Raw genomic sequence first — 21,149 nt, 5'->3', positions numbered from 1 at the left:
ATTAGGGTACCTTTACAGCAATGCTAGAATGTGGTCCAATTTTTGTTATTTTTCCCGGATTCCCCCATCTTGTTCCAGCAACTGACTATACCAAGGCACTTGCAGTCTTGATTGGTCCTTAGCTATAGATTTTTGCTGGGCAGCACAATAAATCACTACACTATTTATTCCACCCAATGAGTCAGTAATGTTTAGCATAACAGAACTCTGATTAACATTGTGGGCCCATTCCAATAATATCATTTCATTTTCTTCTTTTACCCACTTAGAAGCATGCCATGCTGCAAATACACATGAAGGATTCTTCCTCAGAACCTGTATGCAATTACTTATTGCTCTATACCTCCAGACACAAGTTCCTCCCCCTTGAAACCATAATATAGATTTATTTTTTCCTGGGTCTCTATTTATAATCTTCTGCCCCATTGACATTATATTAGCTATGTATGCCCACATTTGTCCTTCTTTTATCCAAACCCACTCACATAGATGCCCACTTAAAATCACAGACACAGTAACACTCTCTTCTTCATCCCAAGGATTGGTTGGCATTATCCATTGGATGTTTAGTGTTTGATTTCCCATTACATTTAATACTTCAGACTGTTTGGTTATTTCCCACCCTTTCCTGTCTAACCCCACAGACCATTAGCATGACATTGTGATGTTGTTCTTTCCTTCTGCTGCTTGAGCATTCCTTGCTGGTAGCACAACTTCCAAACTCACACCACCACACAGGATCCAGCAAGCACCAATCCCCAAAAGAGCCAGAACAAACGGAGCTTCATCTGGTATCATCTGAGTCACGTCTTCCTTATTATCTTTAAAAAAATGACAGAGAAACCTTTTCTCCATTAATAGCGGGAGTGTAAATGCTAGATTAACAATTATATACATGAAAAGAAAAGGAGGACTTGTGGCACCTTAGAGACTAACAAATTTATTTGAGCATAAGCTTTCATGAGCTACAGCTCACTTCATCGGATGCATCCTTTTTAGCGTGTGCAATAGGCTTATTATATGCGGACCTCATTCCCCTTTTCTTCCATTGGGTCCACCACAGCTCTCATTACCCACTCAGAGTCTGTGCAAATAGCTACTGCTATTGCCACAATTTCATCTGCTTGCACTGAGTGGGGCACATGCTGTCCCCTAAAAACAATTCCATCAGATACCCTTAACGTAGCAGCTCCAGTGTTTGGTTTACCTTCTTCATAATAACTGGACCATCCACACACCGGATTATATCTACTTTTTCTACTATGTCCCCTAACATTGCTCCAATAAGGGTCCTTCTGGAGGGACTTCAAGCAGGGGGTACTCATGCTGTTCCCCTTTAATTATAAAGTCAATATGGGACTGGGGACAAGAGTTGTAAATTTTCCATATTTACATTTTTATTCAATAATGTCAGTGTTCATTTGGCTAACCAAGGACTAGATACATGACCATCATTAATTTTTCCTATCAGCACATATTTTACCAGGGAGTGAGATGTGTTAAGGAGCATCGGGGACAGTCTTACCAGATAGTCCCAGTGTTGTAGAGCCCAGATCAGTGCTAACACTTCTTTTTCAAATGGGATATATCCCTGTTCTCCCCTATTCAGAATCTTAGAGGCATATGCCACTGGTTGGAGCCCTGTTCCCTGATCCTGACTGAGCCCCACACATATACGTGTATCAGTAGTAGCCGACTGGAAAACAAAGGACTGTCCCATTTTTGGATAGGCTAATGCTGGGACCTGTGCTAGGGCTTGTTTTAATTAAGTAAATGCTTCCCACTGCTCTAATCCCCATTCCCATTCACTATTCTTAAGCAACTTATACATCAGAGCAGCCTTTTCTTCATTCTCTCAATAAAGTCCTGAGAGAAGTTAGCCATACTCAAAAAAGTACCCTAGGGTAGATATATCTGTGGGAGCTGGTAATGCTTGTGATAATTCTACCCTTTGTTTATCTGGTGACCTCCCTTCCCGCCCTAATGTAACTCCCAGGTAATTTACCTGTTGCTGACACATTTGAGCCTTCCAGGGGCTAACCTTAAACCCAGTCTCTTATTTTTTGCAGAACCTGATTTAATATTTCCATGTTTTCCTCCTTAGTTTTAATACGGATATCAGCCACATAGGAGATAATGCTATCCTTATTGGACATTCCATGCCACATCTTAACCATATGTGTATAGCAAATAGTTAGGGCGCTATGAAAACCTTGCAGGACTCCAGTAAACCCAAATTGTTGTCCCTAGAACATAAATGCTAATTTATACCAGTAATCACTATGTAAGTGAATGACAAAGAAAGCGTTTGACAAGTCCAGGACTGTAAACCATTGAGCTCTTCCTGCTAGGGATGCCATTACCTCTGGTTACATTGCCTCTACTGGGGCAGTCATGGGTGTCACTTTATTGAGTGGCTGAAAATCAATTGTCAGTCTCCAGGTTTCCCATTTGCTTTTAAAACAGGCCAAATAGCCCAATTGTTTGTACTTTGCTGTTCTACTATGACTCACTGGTCTAAGAGTCTCTGTATTGTTACAAGTAGACCAGTTTTTGCTTCTTTAGGGTATTTGTACTGTTTCTGAGGTGGGGAGATCAGGTCTGGTAATAAGGATCTCCTCTCCGATTTTTCCACACTCAATTTTGCTAGTAGCCCAAACTTCCTTATGCTCCTGGGCTGTTTCTCATATCTCTGCAGGCCATTTGGTCCATTTTATCCTTTCAGCAGCTTGAAGCAGGATACTGGCTAGCTGCCCTTAAATAATAACTGGTTGCCATATAAGGTATTTGGTTGGTCTGGGGGAATTTGCCACAACGCTTTATTTACTAGATCAACTACTAATTGGAAATCTTTCAATATATCCATTCCTACAATACCATTACCATCTAAATTTATTAAACCAAATTGCTCCATTCCCTGTTTCACTCCCACCCAAAATTGAATTAAAGGGCTGATTATCTCTCCCAATTATCACTTGACTCTTCCTTCTTTGCTATCATTTCTGATGTTATGCTTATATTGTACACTCAGCCAGGTAATATGCCTGAGTCCTAAATTCCCTTATGTAATTCACAGACTGCTGCTACCCTAGTTCCTACCCTCCTGTCTACTACTGTATTCCTGGTTGTGTCAATCATACCACTCGACTACTCTTGCTTGTGTCAATTGTCCTCTTTCTCTCAACCACTTCTGGCTGGCTCATGGATTTATGACCCCAAGGGTTTTCTAGGTGGTCTCAGGAATACCTAGAGGAAACAGCACATCTGTCTGATAAATGACTGACACAAGCAGTATATCTCTAAAACAAGTAACCCTTCATTAACACAACAATCCCTGTCAATAGGCTGGGACGGGGTAGTCAATAGGCAAAACACAGTCCAAATCCGGACTGCCAGAGGCTTTTGACCCATAGGCGCTGACTCCGTGAGTGCTCCAGGGCTGGAGCACCCACAGGGAAAAATTAGCGGGTGCTCCACAGCCACTGACAGCCAAGCTCCCCCCTCCTCCTCACCCCCCCCCCCGAGCATGCTGCGTCTCCACTCTCTCCCAGCACTTTCCGCCCCGCTATCCCCACCGCCCTCTAACAGCTGTTTGGCAGCACTTAGGACTTTCTGCGAGGGAAGGGGAGGAGCAGGGACATGGCACACTCAGGGGAGGAGGTGGAGAAGAGGTGGGGCAGGGGCGGGGACGTGTGGGAAGGGAGTGGAATGGGGGCGAGACGAGGGCGGTGCAGGGGTGGGAAGAGGCGGGGACAGAGACAGGAGGCGGGGGGGTCGAGCACCCACCAGGCAAAGGGGAAGTCAGCGCCTATGTTTTGACCGGTCTGGGGGGGCACACTGGGGTTAGGGGCTTCAGCCCCTGTGGGAGGTGTCGGGGATCAGGGCTTCTCCCCTGCGAGGCACTCGGGGCTTCTGCCCAACAGGAGGCCCTGCGATTCCTGTAGGTTTAAAAATATTTACCAGAGCTCTGCTCCAGTGCGCTCTGATTGAGTTTAAGCCCTGTGCGGGGCTGTCAGCAGGAGCCCTGCTGCCTGGGCCTGACAGCCAAGCAGCCCCTGGAGCCACAGTTAAAGTCGCCACCCCTCACTCCAATCAAAATCTGAAATTGTGCCCCTGAGTCACAGACCTTGCAATTAAAATGTTCACAATTCCACCTAAGCTGATGAGGGGTGCACATTTCTTTTCTTATCGTGGAGAAACCCCCTCTGATTGGCAGCAAGGGAAAAAGTAGCCAATCAGGGTTGCTTCAGGAAGCAGGTGGTGCTCTCTGCCCCTGCCCCTCAGCAGGCACCATTCTTATAGGAGACAGGAAGGAGAAGAGTTCAGTGGCTGGTAGCAGCTCTGCTCTTCCCTTCCCTCTACTCCTGTGACAAGGGGAGGGCTCTTGTGCCGCTCCCTCTCCTCTCCCTTGCCTCTGTATGGGGGGTGAAGAGCCACAGGAACTGAAGGTTTAGCAAAGGTAGTCCTACCTATGGCATTTTTGACGTTTAATGGCACCGTGTTTAAACATGGCAGCAAAAAAAAGGAAAGGTGACACCGAAAACCATTAATTTAAAGAAGAGTGGACTGACGCTTACTGATTTATTTTGCCACAACATCCAAAGGATGGCCCAGTATGTTTAATTTGTACAGGGATTGTGGCTATTGTTAAAAGTGGGAACATCAAATGGCACTACCAAAGGAAGCACGTGGATTTTGACCACAAATATCCACTAGGCTCCCATTTAAGATCAGACAAGATTACTTCGTTAAAGGATGCAAATTTTCAGAGCACCAATATTATATCAAAGGCTACCTGTGCTCAGGAAAAGGCAACTGAAGCTTCACTGAGGTGCAGATGGGTAATAGGAAGACTCAGGAAAGCTTTTACAAATGAGGACATTATTAAGCAATGTATGGTTACTACAGCTGAAACCCTTTTTGTGGAGGAGAAGCACACTGATGCCTTCAGACAACTGCCATTGTCAGACACAACAGCTCTTAGACACAATGAGATGATGGAACAAGACATTTTCAAGCAGTTGTGTGAGAAACTGAAAATTGGAAAATTTTCCATGGCAGTGGACGAATCCTGTGATATCAGGTACACAGCACAGGTAGCACTGGATGTCTGGTTTTTTGATGGAGAGAAATTTATGGAGGATTTGCTGTCCTTTATATACCACATAACAATCGCACAAGTAGTGAGGATTTGTTTAATTCTGTTCAGATTATTTTGTCTAATGAAGGTTTTCACATGACTTGGATTGTCAATTACAACAGATGGCTCTCCTGCCGTGATCAGTACTCACTGAATGCTTGTGAAACATCTGCAAGATATGAACCCCAATTTGATTTCCTATCACTGTGTATTCACCTAACCACACTTTGTGCAAAGCTTAGCAATGAGTATGCTAGTGTCAATGGTGATTAAACTTTTCAACTTCCTTTGGTCCAAGTCATCACTGTCACACATACTGTTCAAAAGCTTTCTTTCAGAACTATCTGCCGATTACGATGACCTGTTAGTTCATAATGGCATCCTCTGGCTGAACAGAAGGCTGTGGGAAATTTGAGTTCATGTGGAAGAATGTCTACATAACATTCCAGGGAAAGAGGCAGAAGAGCGACATGCATTTTTGAGGGATGGCACAAGCATGAGCATCCTGTCCTTCCTTGTTGATTTGACAGGACACTTATATGAGTTCAACTTAAAGCTACAGGGGCAAAATTTCAATGTAATGGATCTCCACAGCTGTGTCACTTCATTTCAAAACAAATTGAGTCTCTTCAAAAGAGATTTGGAAACTGGGGAATTGCGGCATTTCCTGATGCTGCTAAACTGCCGGAACACTGCAGATGTGAATCAGATGGCATCATCTCTAGACAGGCTTCTTCAAACCACCCAGAAGAGGTTCCAAGAATTATGAAAATGTTAAAGGTATCTTCCTGTTTGTAAGGAACCCATTTGTGGTACAAGGAAATGGCACTTGGTTTGATCAAGCAAAAACATCCTTTCCAGATGTGGAAAAAGCAGAACTACAACTGGAGCTTGCTGATTTACAAGCAAATGGAAGTGCTTAAGGTGCAGCACACCCTATATCTGAAACTCTCTGAAAGATCCTTGTGCTGCACTCTATGTATCCACACTTGAGGAAGGTGGCATTTAACATTGACTATATTTGGCTCAACATACATGTGTGAGTCAGCATTCTCAACAATGAACAACTTTAAAACTTGTCATCGCTCCTTTCTGACTAATAATCATCTGTGCAATTGCCTCCATCTGGCCTTGACTGAACTCACTCCAAACTTCAAGGCCCTTGTCCATCAGAGGACCTGTCACTTTTCCCACTGGTGGTGAGTAGTAAAACTAACTATACGTTATTCATGCATATTTTAGTTTAAATTTATAGTGATGTAGAAAATTACATTTTCAGTAGTGATACTACAGTTTTAACAGGTACTTCACAGTAATTATTCATGATTCTTTTTCTTAATACTGGTATAGGTGGGTGTGTATTTCTTACTGGAAAGACTTGAATCATAAAAGATAAAGAATTCATATGTACTAAGTTATTTTCTTTCAAACTTTGATACTTACAATAAATGAACCACGAAAGGCTTGAAAGTTTCAAATATGTTTATCTATAAACATATATACCTACAATAATTTGATTGACAAAACACATTCAAAACTTAAGCAGTTGTCTAAAAGTGTTTTAATGCTAATATTTGCATCTATTTGGTACTTTATCAATGTACTTTCTCAAAATCTCAGGTGTAATGTATTGCATTTTTCTTGGAGGTTATTTTTAGGTTATACAGTGGTTTGATTTTATTTTTCATTTAATGCACTACAAATATAAGCAATAGGCCCTGGATACATTACACAGCATTGTATGTGTTTGTTGAACAGGGGCACTTGTGGTGTGAAAAATGTTTCTCTGGAGTCCGACCTTGACTATACCTTGATCTTGTGGATCTTGACAAAAAATAATTGACTACTCCTGAGCTAAAAGCATCCCAAACTGCAATAACATACAGTTAGAAGTGATGCTGAAGTGGCATCGCCCCGCTTCTGATGGACTGTCTTCACTGGGTCGTCAACAGCGGACTTTCTAACAATCTTTAGGGATCTCTTGAATAAAGTTTCATCTCCCTCTCAGGTCCTTCTCTCTGGTCTCTGTCTCTCACCGGTCTCTGTGTCTCTCTCTCCCTCTGCTCTCATCCACTCTCTGTTCTCTTTCTTCTCAATCTGCCACACATACATTTACACTGCTCCTTTCTGCTTCTTTCCTGCGCCTTCTCCTCACATACACTGTCTGACACTTACTTTCTCTCTGACACTCACTGACTGCTCGCTCACCCACACACACTCTCCTCTTGCTCTTCAACACTGACTGACTCTCTCAGATTTTTATACCAGGCTTGTTTTTCTCACTTTTGCTTATATTTTTTCTGTCAGAACTCTTGGTGTATGTGCCAGCATTGCAACATAGGATCTAATGCACCCAACCTTCTGACCAACTGTCTCACCATTGTTTGTTATTTTTCCTGCCAGTTCTTGTTTCTCTACCTTCAGCTAATGGTGGGATGATACCTTAGTGATGTGCTTGCCTATCACAAAATGGCAGCAAGTTTTCAAAATGGAGTAACTCTAGTTCTCTGCCATCAGAATGGTCTAGGTATACTTGGTCCTGCCTCAGTGCAGGAGGCTGGACTTGATGACCACTCAAGGATCTTTCTAGCCCTACATTTCTATGATTCTGTGTACATAGAGATACCATTTGGCGAGCTTTCAGAACTGACAATCTGGTCCACAGTGTTGTTTTTGTACCATGTTATTAAAAGAAAGATACAGCAGAAACAGAAGAGGTTCAGAGAGAGGCAATGACAATGACTAGAAGAATGAAGAGATTTTTGTATAAGAAAAAAAAAGAAAAAATTAGGGCCATTAAGTTTAAAAAATAATGAGTCAGAGGGGCCATGATATAGATATAAAAATAATAAATGGTTGGGAGAATATACATAGGGTGTTCCTATTTATCCTCTCAGAACAGAACAACAATGGAACATCCAATGAAACTGAAAGACAACAAATTGACAGCAGATTAAAAGACAAAGTTTTTAGCCCAATGCATAAACAAGCTGTGGAACTCATTGTCATCATTACAAGTCATCATTATGGCTAAGAGCTTTGTATAGTTTAAAAAAAAAGGATAAAACCACTTTTATGGACAAGGAAAACATCTATTATTACATTATGTGACAATGCTCTGTCCTTGTCTCTATAGGTTCCACGTTTCCTGGCGGATTTTGCTAGCCTCAGAGGCTCACTGTGACCCTCCACATAACCCTTCTCTCTCTAGAGACAAGGGTCACAGTCAACTGAGCCATTTTCATCATAAGCCAGCAAGGGAGGTGAGGAGAAGCTGTCCTCCTTTGCACAGTCTTTGTTGTCTTCCAGTCTCAGTGATTAATCGGGGGGAGCCCAGGCCCACCCTCTACTCCAGGCTCCAGCCCAGGGACCCTAATAGTATCAGCTATGGTAGCTGACCTTTTAGAAACAAGACATGTACAATTCCCTGGGCTACTTCCCCACAGCAGCCCCCACTTCCTCAGGCTCCACTTCATCCTTACCTCAGGGCCTCCTTCCTTGTGCCTGATATGGTGTGTACTGCTCAGTCTCTCCAACAGCACAGCTTCCTCCCACAGCTCCTGACATCCACCCCGACCTGACTAACTGGGAGACTTTTAACTAGTTTCAGCCAGTCCCTGATTGGCTTCAGGTGTCCCAATCAACCTAGCGTTCTCCCTGCCTTCTGGAAAGTTCTTAATCGGCCCCAGGTGTCTTAATTGACCTGGAGCAGCTGCCATTTCACTTATCCTGGTACCAGGGATTTGTTTAGCCTGGAGCTAATATATCTATCTCCCACTACTTTTCTATAGCCATCTGGCCTTGCCCCGTCACAATTAGATGAGATTTTTAAAAATTAGAACAGATATGAACCTTAATGCTTCAAAGCACAGTCAAAGATACTTCTGCTATGGACCGGTTATTCTATCATTGTCCACTAAAAGGTTCTTCTACCTTCCTGTCAATTTGCCAAGCATAAAATTCTGGCCACTATCCTCAGCCCACTGGTTTACTGGCCAAACTAGCATGTTAACTTTGGTGCCACATGTCAGTTTCCTGTGATACTTTTCATAAGTGCCTGTCTGACTCGCCACAGGGTGGCAGGCATAAAAGAGCAGAACTAAGGTTATTTGGGTACCTGAACTCCATATTTTCATACTTTACAATGTGTGTTTTTTGACTTAACTTAGAATTTCCTGAGTACCAGGGTTTTGGTGTTAAACTACATTGTTTATTAAGGTCCTCCGCTGCAGTTATTTAATACATATTTATAATCTTATGTGTAGCTCAACAATGTTTTTTTCCTCTCTGGGAATTATTTAGCATTCTCTTTGGTTTTCACTTTGAAATGCCTGTCATAAATATAAAGGGAAGGGTAAACCCCTTTAAAATCCCTCCTGGCCAGAGGAAATCTCCTCTCACCTGTAAAGGGTTAAGAAGCTAAAGGTAACCTCGCTGGCACCTGACCAAAATGACCAATGAGGAGACAAGATACTTTCAAAAGCTGGGAGGAGGGAGAGAAACAAAGGGTCTGTGTGTCTGTCTATATTCTGTCTTTGCCGGGGATAGATCAGGAATGAAGCCTTAGAACTTTTAGTAAGTAATCTAGCTAGGTACGTGTTAGATTATGATTTCTTTAAATGGCTGAGAAAAGAATTGTGCTGAATAGAATAACTATTTCTGTCTGTGTATCTTTTTTGTAACTTAAGGTTTTTGCCTAGAGGGGTTCTCTATGTTTTGAATCTAATTACCCTGTAAGGTATTTACCATCCTGATTTTACAGGGGGGATTTTTTTTTATTTCTATTTACTTCTATTTCTATTAAAAGTCTTTTTGTAAGAAAACTGAATGCTTTTTCATTGTTCTCAGATCCAAGGGTTTGGGTCTGTGGTCACCTATGCAAATTGGTGAGGCTTTTTATCCAACATTTCCCTGGAAAGGGGGGGGTGCAAGTGTTGGGAGGATTGTTCATCATTCTTAAGATCCAAGGGTCTGGGTCTGTAGTCACCTAGGCAAATTGGTGAGGCTTTTTACCAAACCTTGTCCAGGAAGTGGGGTGCAAGGTTTTGGAAAGTATTTTGGGGGGAAAGACGTGTCCAAACAGCTCTTCCCCAGTAACCAGTATTTGTCTGGTGGTGGTAGCGGCCAATCCAAGGACAAAAGGGTGGAATATTTTGTACCTTGGGGAAGTTTTGACCTAAGCTGGTAAAGATAAGCTTAGGAGGTTTTTCATGCAGGTCCCCACATCTGTACCCTAGAGTTCAGAGTGGAGGAGGAACCTTGACAATGCCATTCAAAGTAGTGAATATTTTGGGTTAAAAGAGAGCCAGTTCATTATGATGCCTAGGGATTGGGGTGGAATTGAGAGATAATTAGAAGAATAGAGAGAGAGCTCAAAGAGATGCCGTACAGACTATATTCAAGGGCTGTAGATAGCCTCAGAGTCTCCTTTGCTGTATAGTATTTATAGGGTCCTCTTTGGCGCTCTGCAATACTTCATATTCCTACATAGCATACTTCCTTCTAGAATTGTCTCAGAGCATCCCTGCAGTTGTAGATTATTTCGTGGAGTCCTTGAAGACTGTCAGCCATCTCCCAGAGTCTTCTTCTGCGTCTATGAACTATTTTGCTATGCTCACTCTACTTCTGGTTGGAACTGCCTGATGAGCCCTTTGTATCCCAAGGTTGCTTTCCTGAGAGTCATACAGGATTTCAATCTCTCTTCCATTGACTTTGTGTTTGGTCTGTCAGATCTTGACAATCAAGGAGCCCTCTAATTAATTTATATTTAAATCACAGAATTCCATATTAATGTTACAGATCTGAATTTTGTTTATTTTGGAGGTTTTAAGAATAGAACTGCTCCCCTCTGTCCAAAGTGCCTCACAATCATGAATTGCCCTAGATGCCATAGGAGAAAATGGCCTAATATAAAGATGGTAGTAATAAGCAGCTGGGAAGAGCAAAGTTAACACTGCCTTTAACCCTGGCTTTCCTTGCTCTCCTAGATTTAGTGAGATTTATTTTCATTTAAAGAGTATTTGAATATTGTATTCTAATCTGTAAATTCACAATAACTTGAGTCCCTGTCCTAATGACTCATCACTTCTGGTGCCATTTCTCTTACAACAGGTGGAAAAGGCACGGGAGGCTGGGAAGGAGGGATCCGTGTGGCAGGGATATTTAGATGGCCAGGAGTATTGCCTGCGGATACAGTTATTGATGAACCTACAAGTCATATGGACATTTACCCCACAGTGGCTCACCTGGCTGCAGGGATAATGCCTCAGGACAGGTATGGGGACTGTTTCATAAACCATATTTGCTGTATTTCAGTTGTAATGAAAAGATTGATATTGCGCATCCTAATATACAGTTATTTGTTTTTAAAGGGACATTGTCAGGTTAGAAGTCATACAGTTTTTAAAAACAAATGTCTTTATCTTTCCTCCTGCTTAGTTCTACCTATTCTGTATGATTTTAAGGAAAACACAAAGAAGACTGGTTTACTTCTTAATATAAAAATAGGATTAATTATAGTTAAATTCTGTTTTCTTTCATAAACAAACGATGGAAACAAATGTATATGTGTGATTCCCTGGGATGATTCTGGTTTTCTTTAAAGAAAAAAGCCCTCTTGTATTAGAGGGGTGCATAGGAATTTGGGAGGCAGAAATGTTTTGTTAGAGCATAAACCAAAGGACTGGGAGACTGGACACCTGGGTCCTATTTCTGGCTTTGTCACTAATTCAGTGTGTAACTGACGGTGGGCCCGCCACTTAGACAAAATTATAAAACTTTGGTACTTAAAGTTAGGCTCCTAAATCCATATTTAATCATCGACATGTGACCTGATGTTTCAGGAGTTCTGAGCGCCGGCAGCTCCCATCGACTTCAGCCTTAGTCACCCAAGTTAGAAAGAATGGATTTCCCTGTGGCTACAGTTTACGCTTCTGTAAAATGATCGTGCTAACATACATCACCATGGTGATGTTTTTGTAATGTACTTGTGTTTTGAGACCCTTGGAGCAAAGGCGCTAAGGAGGTGTGAGATATTAAGTGTTCCACTGACCCAATTAGAGCTGGCTGACATTTTTCAGACAAATAGTGTATTTGATGGAAAATGCACTTTTGAGTGACTTGAAATGATTTGTTAACCTGACATGAATAGTTTCAGCCATTAATAAAATAGCTGGAGGAGGTGATCCTGCCCTTTGGTCGCCATCTTGTCACTTTTAGCCCCAGTGGTTGGGTATTCACCCAAGAGGTGGGAGACCCAGGTTCAAATCCTTGCTCTGGAACAGACCAAAAATAGCATTTTTCAATTCCCTGAAAAGTCCGATTTTTTTTTTTCAGAACTACCACTGAACTGAAAAATCAGTTGCTCAAGTCTCTATAGCTGTGCAATAATATGTAATTTTAAATGTTCGCATTTCCTGATTCAAATGGTAGCTTGTTTAAGAATTGCCATTTGCAATGAGAGTACTGACTACAGAATGTGCTCACCCTAGTTTGGTGACTTCCATTCTCTCCCTCACATTAGGGTGATCGACGGCCGAAACCTGATGCCTTTACTGCAGGGAAAAGTTCAGCTTTCAGAGCATGAGTTCCTGTTTCACTACTGTGGGCTATATTTACATGCAGTACAGTGGCACCAAAAGGACAGTGAGTATAAATATTTTCCCCACAACAGGTCAGATTAGATGATTAATTGTTCTTCTTGGCCTTCAGATCTATGAAACTATGAAATAACGGTTAAGTAAACATATAGCAGTGTGTGTATACATTATAAAAAAAAATATCCAAAACAATATGCCCTACTGCACATGCTTGAGTCCCTGGGGAGAGGACAGGAGGACAAACACATGACAGATATTGGCGGCAGGTACCATAGGCTGGGGGAGGCTGTGCCTCCCCAAAAAGCCAGCCGTGGCCCCACCCACACTCTGCCCCCAGGCACCCTTCCTGCTTCCCGCCCGCTTGGCATGCAGCAGTGCGGCTCCTCCAGTCCCCCTGTGTGGTGGCCCTGGTTTGGGCTGGGATTGCGCCACTTGCCCTCCTGGAACCAACTAGGGGCAGAGCTCTTCTTGACCTGCTGCTCGCAAACCAGGAAGAATTAGTAGGGGAAGCAAAACTGGATGGGAACCTGGGAGGCAGTGACCATGAGATGGTCGAGTTCAGGATCCTGACACAGGGAAGAAAGGAGAGCAGCAGAATACGGACCCTGGACTTCAGAAAAGCAGACTTTGACTCCCTCAGGGAACTGATGGGCAGGATTCCCTGGGAGAATAACATGAGGAGGAAACGAGTCCAGGAGAGCTGGCTGTATTTTAAAGAATCCTTACTGAGGTTACAGGGACAAACCATCCCGATGTGTAGAAAGAATAGTCAATATGGCAGGCGACCAGCTTGGCTTAACAGTGAAATCCTTGCTGATCTTAAACACAAAAAAGAAGCTTACAAGAAGTGGAAGATTGGATAAATGACCAGGGAAGAGTATAAATATATCGCTCGGGCATGCAGGAGTGAAATCAGGAAGTCCAAATCACACCTGTAGGTGCAGCTAGCAAGAGATGTTAAGAGTAACAAGAAGGGTTTCTTCAGATATGTTAGCAACAAGAAGAAAGTCAAGGAAAGTGAATGAGGGAGGCAACATAGTGACAGAGGATGTGGAAAAAGCTAACGTACTCAATGCTTTTTTTGCCTCTGTCTTCACGAACAAGGTCAGCTCCCAGATTGCTGCACTGGGCAGCACAGCATGGGGAGGAGGTGACCAGCCCTCTGTGAAGAAAAAAGTGGTTCAGGACTATTTAAAAAATCTGGATGAGCACAAGTCCAGGGGGCCAGATGCGCTGCATCTCAGAGTGCTAAAGGAGTTGGCGGATGTGATTGCAGAGCCATTGGCCATTATCTTTGAAAACTCATGGTGATCGGATGACTGGAAAAAGGCTGATGTAGTGCCCATCTTTAAAAAAGGGAAGAAGGAGGATCCTGGGAACTACAGGCCAGTCAGCCTCATCTCAGTCCCTGGAAAAACCATGGAGCAGGTCCTCAAGGCATCAATTCTGAAGCACTTAGAGGAGAGGAAAATGATCAGGAACAGTCAGCATGGATTCACCAAGGGCAAGTCATGCCTGACTAATCTAATTGCCTTCTATGATGAGATAACTGGCTCTGTGGATGAGGGGAAAGCAATGAATGTGTTGTTCCTTGACTTTAGCAAAGCTTTTGATACTGTCTCCCACAGTATTCTTGCCAGTAAATTAAAGAAGTATGGGCTGGATGAATGGACGATAAGGTGGATAGAAAGCTGGCTAGATTTTCGGGCTCAACGGGTAGTGATCAATGGCTCCATGTCTAGTTGGCAGCTGGTATCAAGTGGAGTGCCCCAAGGGTTGGTCCTGGGGCCGGTTTTGTTCAATATCTTCATTAATGATCTGGAGGATGGTGTGGATTGCACCCTCAGCAAGATTGCAGATGACACTAAACTGGGAGGAGCGGTAGATATGCTGGAGGGTAGGGAAAGGATACAGAGGGCCCTAGACAAATTGGAGGATTGGGCCAAAAGAAATCTGATGAGGTTCAACAAGGACAAGTGCAGAGTCCTGCACTTAAGATGGAAGAATCCCATGCATTGCTACAGACTAGGGACCAAATGGCTCGGCAGCAGTTCTGCAGAAAAGGACCTAGGGGTTACAGTGGACGAGAAGCTGGATATGAGTCAACAGTGTGCCCTTGTTGCCAAGAAGGCCAATGGCATTTTGGGCTGCATAAGAAGGGGCATTGCCAGCAGATCAAGGGACGTGTTTGTTCCCTCTATTCGACATTGGTGAGGCCTCATCTGGAGTACTGTGTCCAGTTTTGGGCCCCACACTACAAGAAGGATGTGGAAAAATTGGAAAGGGTCCAGCAGAGGGCAACAAAAATGATTAGGGGACTGGAACACATGACTTATGAGGAGAGGCTGAGGGAACTGGGATTGTTTAGTCTGCGGAAGAGAAGAATGAGGGGGGGATTTGATAGCTACTTTCAACTACCTGAAAGGGGGTTCCAAAGAGGATGGATCTAGACTGTTCTCAGTGGTAGCAGATGACAGAACAAGAAGCAGTGGTCTCAAGTTGCAGTGGGGGAGGTTTAGGTTGGATATTAGGAAAACCTTTTTCACTAGGAGGGTGGTGAAACACTGGAATGCGTTACCTAGGGAGGTGGTGGAATCTCCTTCCTTAGAAGTTATTAAGGTCAGGCTTGACAAAGCCCTGGCCTGGATGATTTAGTTGGGGGTTGGTCCTGCTTTGAGCAGGGGGTTGGACGAGATGACCTCCTGAGGTCCCTTCCAACCCTGATAGTCTATGATTCTATGATTACTAAGGGTTGGATTTTTAAAGGTAAATTTAGGCACCTAAAGACTCAAATAGGACCTTACGTGAGATTTTGAAAATCCCACTAGGTGTCTATCTGCATCTTTAGATGCCTAAATACCTTTAAAAATCTGGCGCTCGGCCTACAATAATAGAAGGTGCTGCTGCCTCATGATAGCCAGTGCTTTCATTGCTCCAGCTGCAAAAGCATCAGGAGAGCTACCAACAGAGTGATCATGGATACAGCCTGTTTTTTTAAGCTTAAGAAGTTGTTTGCTTATTTTCAAGAGTTCCATTTTCTCTGTTAAACTGGGTTTTCCCTTTATAAAGCTCAGCTGTGAAACATCTTTCTTCAATTAGGCTAATTGACAGCAGCTGTAATGCATTTCTTAATTATGACTTAACTCCAAAACCTTCAAACAAACAAACAAACTTCCTTGCTGATATATTCTTAAAGCTGTCAAGTTCCCCTAAGAAAAGGAGAGCTGGGAGCTAGGAATTCCAAAGTTCTAAGTCCTGCACTGACACAGATTCCCCTACCTGCATACGGTGTAGTGTCAGGAACCATGAATGAGTGGTTATAGGAAATCCATGTTTCTCACTCCTGATGGCTGAGGTAAGGCGGAAGGTGATGGAGGAGACTATCCCTTTCTCCTCATTTAAGCACTGTCTCTAAGACCTTGAGCAAGTCACTTAACATTTCTGCCTTGGTTTCCCTGTCTCTGAAATGGTGGTAATAATTTTTAAGTTCTTCACGGGGGTGTTGTGAGGCTTAATTAGTTACTGCTGGTAAAGCCAAAAAGTTGATCTATGCCTCTAAACATTTCTCATAAATCTTTAATACATTTTGCGTGGAATATATCAGCTATTGTATCTATCATATTCTGTACATGTATAGCCCCATCACTGTAGTATCTGAGCACCTTACGGTCTTTAAGGTATTTATCCTTACTACACCTTTGTGAGGTAGGGAAGTGCTATTATTCCCATTGCACAGATGGAAAACTGAGTCAAAGAGGATGACTGGGGACAAATTTTTTAAAGATATTAAAACGTTGTTTGTTCATTGTTGCGAAGCCTATGGGCCAGATCCTGAAAGGTATTTAGGTCCCTATCTGCCTCTTTAGGTGCCCAAGCCCACCACTTGGATGCCACTGACATTTTCAAAGCTGCTCCTTAGCTGCTACCTACCCCAGAGGTGTCTAAATCCCCCAGGCACCTAAAATTTCCATCAGTCAGCATTTGCAAAAGCCGCCGAAGGCCTGACACCATGTCACAGCTGGTAAGCTGCTCGGATCCCTCACTCAAGCCAAAGCCCTGAAGGCCTTTGGCAGGGAGAATCGTCTATATCGTCAGTGTGGTCCAATCCCTGTAGTTGTGCTCTGAGCACACTGAAATCTTGATACCTGTCAGGTCCTGCTGCAGGAGGGCGAGATGCAGGTCACTGATGGAGTGGGGCAGCGCAGCACCCACACAACAGACAGCCAGGGACAGAGAGAAAATAGGACAAAGCATGAGAGAGGTATTGAGTGTGCAAGAAAGAGTGACAGTTTGGTTGCTAGGGTGTGGGCTCGCTACAGGGGCTATCCTGGCTTTGGTACCTAACTGCATGAGAGGGTTCATGCCAACACATCCTGAGTGTAGGGAGGCGCCTGTCAGCCTGGTGCACTAGGTCAGCTGCTTAGGCATCTATGCCCTTCTCCTCTGCATTTTGATCCTGTCTAGCTTAGACAAGCTCCCTGCTGAGCTTGCAAGCTTCTGAGGCTCCTTTTCGTAAGAATTTAGGGCTAGATCCACAAAGGTCTTAGGCACCTAAATCCCACATTAAGGTATCGCTGATGTTCTCAAAACCACTGCTCAGCAGCCGCCTAACTGTGTAGGCACTTAAAGTCCCCCTAGGTGCCTCTGTTTCCACCAGTTGTTGTGAGCAAAGCTGCCTAAATCCTGATGCTATCCCACAGCTAACGAGCTGTTCTGAACCCTTGCTCACTCCGTAGCCCAAAGGGATTCTCAGACTAGGAGTTTCCCTGCCTCTCTATGCAGTGAGGCTCGATGTGGGAGGCTTTCTCAGAGCACACTTACCAGATTGGATTTCACACAAATGACAGTCATGGGCGAACAGGTCAGAAATTTTTGGTACTCGGGTGGGTGTGCATAGCTATTACTAAGGGTTGGATTTTTAAAGGTAAATTTAGGTACCTAAAGGCTCAAATAGGACCTTACGTGAGATTTTGATCCCCTCAAATACTCCACAGCCCAGAGGCTAGGATATTCATTTGAGAGGTGGGAGACCTGGATTTAAGTCCCTGCTCTGAACCAGACAGAGAAGGGATTTGAATGTAGGCGTCCCACATCGCAGGTGAGTGCCCTAACCACTGGGCTATTAGCTACGATGAGATAGGTTCACTTCTCTGTCTCTCTTTTCTCATGAGAAAGGGCTGACCTGGCCTAGACACAGAACTGCAGGAGAGGAGTCACAGCTGAGAGTCTCAAGCAGAGATGGGTGTCTCCCTCCAGCCCATCAGTCAGGTGCCTATAGGCTCAGATCAACAGAGTTCGGCGCCTAAGGACCTTTGTGAATCTAGGCCCTAAACCCTGAGTTATGCTCACAGGCTTCCTGTACAATGCATGGGGGAGAGTTAGGTGCTGAAAAAAGGATTCGTAGAACCCATCAATTGAGAGGGGAGCCACCTAAGCTATCCAGGAATGAAATGGGGCAGAATTTAAGGCCTAGGTTAACAAAGGGACTTAGGCACAAATCTCTCATTAATCTGGGCCTCTAGGTGCCTAATTGATGGGCGGAAGGGAGGCTCTTATCTCTGCCTGGCAGTAAGAGCACTCCCTCAAACTATAGGAGAACCAGGTTCAAATCCCCACTCTGCCTGATTTAGAACAGGGCCTTGAACCCAGGTCTCCCATCTCTCAGATGAACGCACATTGCTAAAGAAAATGACTGATTAATGAATCATTGTAGGATTAAATGGGGATGAGGGAAGAGAAAGATGGTCTGGAATGTAGTAGCCCCAAGTTTAAAGAATCAGATATCTTCTATTATTAGCAAATGTGGTAAGGAAGCTTATTGGCTTAAGTTTGAAAGTTTCTCTGAATATGAAAGTGTGTTTTCAAGAGAGGGAGGCTGGATTGGTTTAGATTTCAGAACGAATCATTCTCCAAACATACACCATCAGCTGGAGTTAAAGTCTGGCTCTGTATCTTAACTGCCTGGTGACTTAAATGAGCAACTTCCAAGAAAACTGATAATCAAGCAGGTATGTTAGGAAACATTCCGCTAGAGGGCAGTGGTACACTGATAAATTCTACAAAAAGAAAAGGCGTGCTTGTGGCACCTTAGAGACTGACAAATTTATTTGACAGGTTTCGTAAAAAGAAAAGGAGGACTTGTTAGTCTCTAAGGTGCCACAAGTACGCCTTTAAATTTATTTGAGCATAAGCTTTCGTGAGCTACAGCTCACTTCTGCATGCATCCGATGAAGTGAGCTGTAGCTCACGAAAGCTTATGCTCAAATAAATTGGTTAGTCTCTAAGGTTCCACAAGTCCTCCTGTTCTTTTTGCGAATACAGACTAACACGGCTGTTACTCTGAAACCTGATAAATTCTAATGCACCCAAAGAGGCCGGGGGTCCATCAATATTGCTTTGCTTTGAATTTGAATCCATAGAGATGTGCCTAGCCTCAAAGTGCTTCAAACAAAGAGATTTCCCACTCCCTCGGACCACCTCCCAATGAGTGTTTCATCAATCTCCAACTTGTACGCCATTTAAATCCCTGTTTCATTTTCAGACAAGTTCTGACTGGTGGCCATGCTTTAACTGTCTTCCAAATTTGAAATTTAACTGATGGAGCTTTTAACAATAAGTACTAAAGGACTAGTGAGCCAACCCACCACAGCCCTGCATGAGATACAGAAACAGACTACAAGTGGCTACATATAAAAAGAAAATAGGTATGTCCCTTAGATGAGGACACTTGGGCAGATATCCTGACAACTGGGGGCCCCACCTCTTCATCTTCTGGGAGAGAAATTCAATGGGATAAAAGCAACGGACATTTCTTCTACACACCAGTTTTTCTAACAACATGAATCCTACACTCTTCCCATCCCCTCAATCTCTCAGAGAGATGTTGTAGTCAAATAGGTCCCTGCACACACATTTTCTGGGACTCCCCACAGATTAGAAATTTCTGATCTTGCACACACAATGGCCTGAAACTGTTTCCAAGACCCAGACAGATAAAAATGCAACTAACTATATTCTGGCTAATATCCCCATGCAGCACCTGTGAAACAATACAGAATGTCACTTAGCCACAAGTTTGAGAGTAGTGGTTAGGAAATGGGTCAGTGTAGTGTGGCTCACAAAAGAGAATCCTACATTTAAGATGGGGCAATACAAAGTATAAGAAATAGGAGAAATCACAGCCCAAATCTGACCATTCTGGGCCAGGTTCAAGAAAGGATGGGCCTTAGGGGAGAACTTAGTATAGAAACCAATGGGGCCTTTGGCCCAAACCAAAATGCGGACGTGAGATCATAAAATGAATCTGCCTGTGTAGGAAAATATGTGAACACACCAAGCTTTTAATCATCTAACCCTACTGAGAGGCAGAGCGGTCTAGCAATGGATAGGGCACTAAACTGGAAGTCAGGAGACCTGTGTTTTTATTCCCAGCTCTGTCACTAAACTTCTGTGACCCTGAGCAAGACACTTCCCTTAGCTCACTTACCTCAGTTTCCCCCTCTCATCCTGTGTATTGTCTATCTCCATTCTAAAAGCTCTCCAGGGTAGGAGTTGTCTGTTACTATTTTTTTACGATGGATCTCTGAGCTTGACTTGGGCCTCTAGCTGCTATAGTAATATAAAAATAATGATGGTCGTGTATACTGATGCCCTACTAAGCTTTGTGTTTAGACTGGTTTATGTGGGTTGTTGTCTGCTACTTGGTTTCAAATTGATCTAATGCACCACATATCTTTGCTCCCTACTCCCAATAATGTAACAATGGATTGTTAATATCTCGCTCTCTCTTGCTCTTATCTTTTACCTGTCTAACCTTATGTATATTTGATTTACTTAACTGCGTAGAGTTGTGTACCTTCCTAGTTATCCCAATGAAACACAAGGAGATGGTTCTATAAAAAATGAAACATTCTACACATGTATACCGCTCCCACTTTAGTCACATAAGAGAGAATGCAAGATATCATTTTGGGGAGGAATCCCATAGCTACTCAAGTAATCTTTTCCCCAAAAAATTTAGAGAGAAAAAATAATTTGCTCATCTGGCTGCATAACTTATATGTGTATGTCCATTTCAGACATGCAGATCAGATATATTCAAAATGTGGGTAGGTCTGAAATTCAGGCAGGTGAAACTTGGTTAAATGAACCATAGTTAAACCAAAAATTGTAATATTCCATGTAATTTAATCTGAAACAAAAATCTGTTCCTTGCTCAGATCCATTCCTTTCTTACAAGGCAGGAGAAATCTTTGGAGTCCAGTTGATTTCTCCTTATTGTTCTGCTCATTTTAAAATACATCACGTTCCTGTTCTACTTATTGTCCTTTCATGTATGTATATTGGGCTGTCTGGATGTGAAGCCATTGTATCTTTCTGTCTTCTAGTGAGGACTCATCAATTAGGCCCTT

General features: G+C 43.2%; 1 pseudogene; it reads left to right on the top strand.

Moving 5' to 3' along the window:
• Positions 1-21,149, top strand: part of LOC141983012 (arylsulfatase L-like) — a 34,103-nt pseudogene that overhangs the window by 9,172 nt on the left and 3,782 nt on the right.

Source organism: Natator depressus, chromosome 1, assembly GCF_965152275.1.
Source record: "Natator depressus isolate rNatDep1 chromosome 1, rNatDep2.hap1, whole genome shotgun sequence".
Lineage (NCBI taxonomy): Eukaryota > Metazoa > Chordata > Testudines > Cheloniidae > Natator > Natator depressus.
The sequence above is the reverse complement of the archived record's forward strand: the minus strand, read 5'-3'. Positions and strand labels throughout refer to the sequence as shown.